Source organism: Penaeus vannamei, chromosome 29, assembly GCF_042767895.1.
Source record: "Penaeus vannamei isolate JL-2024 chromosome 29, ASM4276789v1, whole genome shotgun sequence".
In the NCBI taxonomy this organism is placed as follows: domain Eukaryota; kingdom Metazoa; phylum Arthropoda; class Malacostraca; order Decapoda; family Penaeidae; genus Penaeus; species Penaeus vannamei.
The window spans coordinates 34,364,888-34,372,387 of record NC_091577.1 but is presented as its reverse complement, the minus strand read 5'-3'; positions in this window follow the sequence as shown (position 1 = coordinate 34,372,387).

The following is a 7,500-nucleotide window of genomic DNA, read 5'->3' as shown; positions in this document are numbered from 1 at the left end:
TCTCACTAAACACAGCATTCACGCATGCATCGCCTCATGCTCTTTGCCATTACCTGTTATCACATCACGACATCACACTGAGGTTCCCGAAGGCTTCCTCTCTGCTCAAACCACACGGTAATGACGGCGGTCTCCGTTTAAAAGATGAATATCGAAATATGATGAAAGAAAGAGACAAAGAAAAAGGAATGTGTAACCATAGGCATCGTGCTCTCCCTTTCAGAACCAGTCAATTCCACTGATCTGAAAAGGAAATCAATCATTAGCATGACAAATCCGTTTCACGTTATCGTGTACAGGAACTTTGTTCCATGGTATGACGTTTCCAATGTCGCAGTAATTTCCCTTTTCAAACTTTCCTTGCCTTATTCTCAACCCTCCAAGTAATAAAACTAACTTTGGAATCGTAAATCCCTCTCAGCTTCAATCACATACTTTTGAATTAGTGAGTCATAATACATCGTATGTTAAATTGGACATACTGTATGTGCAACTGTCCAGATCATATCTAATGTAGAAGAGATAAGACATACACAGCTATGTCGACATAAATAACTCATTTTAAGATCGCAAAAAATATAACCAACATAGATCATGCGCAGCTGCAATACCTTAAGTGCAATTCGGGCCCACACATTAAAACCCACACATTCAGTTTGTATGATATAGTGCTGTCGTTCCTGAAAGATGAACTGCTGTAAAAAGAAAAAAAAAATCCAAGAATATTGTCTCATATGAATCGTGTGATAAATAACTTGAGAAAGTTGTGGTTGCAGACTCATTCCTTGAAAGGGTCGTTGTGGAAGGGAAGGTGAGGGGCGATTGTCACGTTCGTATCGGTAATGGACAAAATGTGACAGTCTCTCGCTCTTAACGCATGCAACCATAAATCTTTATCACTGTCTTATTTATGTATATATATATATCAGTTTATCTCTATGTACAGTGTGTGTTTGTTTGTTTGAGTGTGTGTGTGTATAAGTGTGTCTGAAGTATGTATTTAGATGGACAGATAACTAAAGACTGGAAATCCAAGGCCTGTATGATTCCGCCATGCAACATGCAGCCATACAAATCAGCGTGACGACGGCTTCCCACTCTTGGAGCCGCATCTTCTAGCCCCAGCCGATAGCCCTCGCAGGGGCGATGCCGCTTGTGATCAATATCCGTTGCAAAAGTCACCCCAGCCCCTACATGGCCCGAAATATGTTGTTTTGACCCCCCGTGCATACGCCATGAGGGCGCTTCCTCTTCGGGGTCCTTACGTCGCGTAGGAGGGGACGAAGCGGGATAAGCAGGGAGAAAAGTTGGGGAAAGTTTGGGTGCGAGCGGGGGAAAAGTATGGGTCGACAGGGAAAGAAATGCGTCGCGCGAGGCAGGCATAAAAGTTGGAAAAGGGAAGGAAGGGAAAGTTTAAGAGGATTGATTACGAAAGAGGCGAAGGCAGAGGAAAGGAGCGAGGAAGAGGTTTAAAAGTGCTAACGACGGACGAGAGAGGAGTCAAAACAGACGATGGAGAACCCTTGAGGCCATTTTCCTCCCCCATCTCCACTTGCTGCTGTTTCTGCTGCTTCTCCTCCTCCTTCTCTTCCTCCATATTCTCCTCTTCTACCACCACCACCACCTCCTCTTCCTACTCTTCTCAATTAATTCTCATCCTTCTATTCCACCACTACCACCTCCTCCTCCTACTACTACTACTACTGCTACTCCTGCAGCTGCTCCTTCTTCTTCTTCTTCCTCTTCTTCTCCAACCCTTCCTCACTGCTTTTCCCTCCTCTCTCCTTCTCTTTGTGTTTCAGTCTCTCCTTCGCCAACTTCAGAACCACTTCTTCCGCCCGGCGATCCTTCAGGAACATCCTCCTCTCCGTCTCGCTGGTTTTGCCTGGGTTTATCTCATCGGGGGACCTGAAGGGGACGAGGCCATGATTCCCAACTTTGTGTCCGCCGCTCCACTTATAATCCGAGTTTGGGAGGCGATTAAAAGAGCAGGAAAGAGTGAGTGAGAGAGAGAGAGAGAGAGAGAGAGAGAGAGAGAGAGAGAGAGAGAGAGAGAGAGAGAGAGAGAGAGAGAGAGAGAGAGAGAGAGAGAGAGAGAAAGTAGTAGAAAAGAAGGAGACGAAAGGGTACGCAAAGAGATGACAGTCACCTCAGGCCATAAATAAACAGCTCGTTCGTCAGGTCAAACGAGATATTTTCCGAGTGGCTCCGACTGCCAACTAATTCGGACAAGATACAATATGGAGAGCGCCTTTATACCTATTTTTCCCCTTTGGTGATGGATGGTTCGATGTGGGACGAATGGCACAACACAAACATAACGGTAATTTCTTAGGATCAAAGAAATCCAATGGTATATTTTTCCTGGTAGAATATCGGAAAAAAGTCAGCAGCGTTTTAAAATTGAATTCACTCCGACTTGTTTGTCTTTAAAGGTAAACATGGGGTTTGATGAATGTATATATGGACAAGCAAAGGCATAAAACATAAATACACATCCACATTATGTAAATAAATAGAAGCTATAGACAGAAAGAGAAAGAGAGAGAGAAAAAGAGAGAGGCAGACAGACACAGGACCAAAAAGAGAGATAGATTTAGCTGGATAGGTAGATGGATAGATCGAGAGAAAAAGATGGATCCAGAAAGAGAGATGCATAGGTATAGATGGATATGGATAGAGGGAAAGCCGGCAAGGCTATTGGTTGCACTCTACGCATGTTAAAAGTAGAAAAATGTATTGGTCTCCCATGTCCCACTTCTATTTGAGATCTTGAAGAATCGAGTTTTGAGTATTTTACTTATTTACTTTCATCATCTTGTGTCAGTTTTCTTCCTTCTTTCTTTTCCCTTTTTAAACCAGTTTCTAGACTTCTAATTATTAGTTCTTCTTCACTAGATTTCCCTCGAGAAATCATCTGGAATCGAAAATAATTAAATGAACAAGTGTTCATGTATCACTGTTTATTGCTATTTCTTTCATGAATTTTTTGGTTTCTGATACAAATCAGATCTTGGATATCTAGTTCTTTCTAGAGCTTAATGTTAAAACGCCTCGCCTCAGTGCCTTTTATTTTAATCATGTATGGTTCATGTAACTTTACTTTTCCTGTACATTAATTTCTTTTCTTGGGATTGTAATATTTCTCTCCAGTCTTCTCTCTCTATCATCATATACTGATACCTTTTCTGTTTTTCTTTCTCTTTTTCTTCCGCTTTTTCTCTCTCATACACATAAACACACACAGTGACGTCACACGTGAGTGGCATTACTGGCAAAATGTCATGAGCGAAGTGGGCCCAAAAGCTTTGTTCGAGTCCATGAAGAACTATTATAATGTAGGAATATAAAGATTTATTTATCTATTTGTTATTTAGTATCGATGTATTGTAACCTACAGCTGTGTACCTGACTCACACTCTCACACACACTGACACTTACACAATGAACGGAGCCCGAGGCCACGAAGGCAAGAAACCTAGGAAAGGGGAAGTAAAAGGAAAGCGTGTATGTTTCTTGTGCCTTGGGGAGGCCTTTGAACTTTCTGTTGGTGTTATTGATTGTTATTTACACCTTTAACGTATATATCAGACTGAAATATACATTACAGCTGTGAAACAAGCATAACTATGAATTTTGTGTTTACACTATGAATATCAAAATGAACAAATTTCTATAAACCTACCATTTTCTTAAACTCTTTGAATGTTTAAAGTTATAGTTTGCATTTGCTAATACCGTTATATGCCTAAGTATAAACAAATTTCGAAATAGAATAAGATATCATTTATGCATATATATATATATATATATATATATATATATATATATATATATATATATATATATATATATATATATATATATATACATATATATACACAAACAAACAAACACACACACACACACACATATATAATACACACATAATTAAATACATAAATTAAGGGGGGAGGAGGGGAGGAGCCTCAGCTATAAAAAGCCGTTTCGTCTTCCTAGTTACGGGCCTGCATATACAGTAAATCCTGTACATAAAGGCAACCATCACTAAAAGCGAATTTTGGTCAAAGGCTCTCAGAAAAAACAATTGTAACTTCTGCCGCCCTTTTGCTTGCCACTGCTGTTCATAGTAATGATTTTAATGCATTATCAAACAATTTAGTACCCAATATAGTTTATTAGAAACGACGGTAATTTGAACGTGTATTTGGTATGAAAATATTGTCGACTCATTATCTTGAGTACTCGACCATAGACAGCATTAATATGCAAATTGTCAATGTTGTTGTACTGAAAATTAAAAAAAAAATAAAATAAAAATAAAATAAAAAATGAGCCATCAAAGCAGAAGCTAAAATACAACTTTTTCTGATGATAACCTTTCAGAAAATGGAGAATGAACCCTTTCCTTGCAAAGAGAGTCCTAAAACCTTTCCATCTAGAGATATAGGAGGATATACACATTAATCCCTAACAATTATTATCAAATGTTCGTCGAGTATTTGTGCGAAAGACAAAGGAGAACAGCAATATGATAGGAATGCAATGTGATATCTTAATAAATAAATAAATGTGTATAAATACGTACAGTCATTTTTTTTTCAAACTCTACAGGGAATGTTTTATAGCAAAGGTATTTAAGATAAATGTAATTAAGAATGAAGTATGTCGTAAAATTAGCATATGCAAGCGAAATCTGCAGACCTGCGGAGAGCAATGTCCCTTTACGATGCCAACTTTTCCCCGATTCATTTTGAATTTTGTGAAATAATGATAATATTGAGGATTGGACATTTTTATTACATTACTTTGCAACCTAACAAGTTACTTGAACTAAACTGTTCTCTAGTGCGTTTTTCAATGTTATTATTATTTCTATATATATGTAAATAAAGCAAAACCGTTTGTACTTTGTTTTAATATTATAGGAAATAGAAGAGATCTATCCGACCAGTCTGGTGATGGCAAATTCTCCCAGTGTAAGTGAAAGGCCATTCGAGTCCGGAATCACTCCCTTGTTAAGAAAATCTCTCATACATATATAATACATACATGGCCGTTATCATCAATCACAACAACTGAAATATTAATGCGTACTTATAGGAAGACGTTAGAGGTCAATAGAGAGACATTTTGACTGTTAAAAAGGTCTAAATTTTGAAAATAGAGAGGAAAGTAATGAATCACTTACACAGTCTATGGCTTCCAGAGTTCGATGAATGTGCCTGTTTCATTGACAAATCCTTATGATTTGTTCGAAACGTGCAGTGTCTTCTCTTGATTAGTTAATATAGTTCTGCTTCATATAACTGTAACATGATACAAATTGCCTAAAAGTTTATTTCTAGCCGAGCTCCTTGTGGCTTCACTGCCTTCGTCTGTTTAGTTGAATTGTGATTGGTATAATCAATGCTAGGATTAATATATCTTATATCAGATCATTCTTCTTATATCATAAGGATATTCTAGTATAAGGCTTTAATGAATTAGTTTTGTCTGTCTCTGTCTCTTTACCTTCTCTTAACTCTAAAAGAGCCTGTTCCCATACGCGAGGTAATTAATAAATCACAAGCAAACTCGAATGTACGACATTCAAGTTATTCCGTTATGTTTTATTCAAAATTCAAACACCGTAGGATCGCTGCGACCGTTAAAAACTCTGCCAGCGGGATCACCATGTATCATCGCAAGCACTGTTAACGGTACTGAGCGAAAGTCCTCGTTTGCATGTGATCGAGATATACGACAGCCACTTGTCACTCGAAGCAACAAGTACGTTTGGTAAAAGAGCAATACATAGAGTCCCATTTGTCAAAATTAATGAGATGAATGGCATGGAAATTACGTTTACCGAGCGGGTAAGCAGGTCGAGTTAGCACGCGCTCGGCATCAGCGCCGCGTAAGGGAAGGACCGGAAATTGGAAGTACCCGGATGCAGTCAACCGCTTCCTGTTTAATCATCAACATTGGCGGTGACGATCACGATGAGACCAATATCAGTAACAAAGACAATAATAATTGGGAAAATGATAACGATTACGTAATATATGCAACAATCCAGATAAAATGGGAATCCAGCAAATCAAATATTTACACCATAATATCCCTTGTAAGTCGAAAGACCCACCAGCCAGTTCTTTCAGTCTCCCTAGGCCCCCGCCTACCTACTTATCTGTTCATCTATTTGTCAATTAATCAATGTCAATCAATATATCTATTCACCTAGCTATCTACCTACCTTTCTACCTACCTCCCAACCAAGCTACTTATCCATCTATCTCTGTATATTTACATACATTCATATCCATATACGTAAGTATGTAGGCATGTGTGTGTTTGCGCGCAAGCGCGTGTGTGCGTGTGAGTGGGTGTGCAAACATACATACATACATACATATATATAAATAAATAAATAAATAAATATATATATATATATATATATATATATATATATATATATATATATATATATATATATATATATATATATATATTACTAACCGTCTCATGGAAACGCATCCATTATTATTTTGTACTTCTTCTCTCAAATAAATACAAATATATTCCACTAATCATGAATATTGCATGTAATTTCGCTTGGAAATGAGAGCTTCTGGTTCTCATGCATATTAAACTTTCTGTAAATACTGTATGGTGAAATGAATTGCTAGTTTGACATTGTGTGTGTGCAAACAAACGAATAAACAAACACACTCATAAACACCCCTAAACAAAAACATACAAACACATTTACGTTCATATTTTTTTATCTGTACATCTCCCTTTCCTTTGATTTAGTATCTTAAAGTTGTCATGCAATTTTGCAGACATGGACGAACATTTTCTGAAGTCAATGAAGCCACAAACGTTTCTTGACCCGGTGTTGCCTGGAAGTATAAGAAACTGCTAAACTAATGGGAAAAAATCTAAATTATCATTTTCGTAACTTCTCTATTGCCGTGTTCAAAGCGCTTTGCTTCTCTGCCATGATCCACCCATTGCCATAAATCGTTTATGGTATAGCTGCCGTAGGTGTTTTTTTTTTTTTTTTTTTTAATATATTATTGTTATTTTTATGAATATATTTTATTCTTTTGCAGCTTTGGGATTAACCGTTTGTCGATTTGGGTATTCAAGGTCATTCGCTCAAATAGTTATTACGGGACAAATGTCATTGGAATGGGTACTAGAGAACAAACAATTTCATGGAATAGGTACTGTTGGGCTGACTGCTTAGTGAAACAGGTAATTAGGCATTTCTGAACAAAAAAATTGCTGAAACGGGTTTTCTTGGCCAATTCAAAGACCATATTAGGACGGTAGATCGTCCTAATATGGTCTTTGAACTATAGAATTGGATATAATAGACATTGTTTGATTACACAGGAATTCAATGATAATTACGTAAATTTAGTTACGATTCCGGGGCAAAATGAAACTCAACTTCAAAGATTCAAACGTATCAAAGAGTTGAAGGTAGTATGGCCAAATAATTAATGT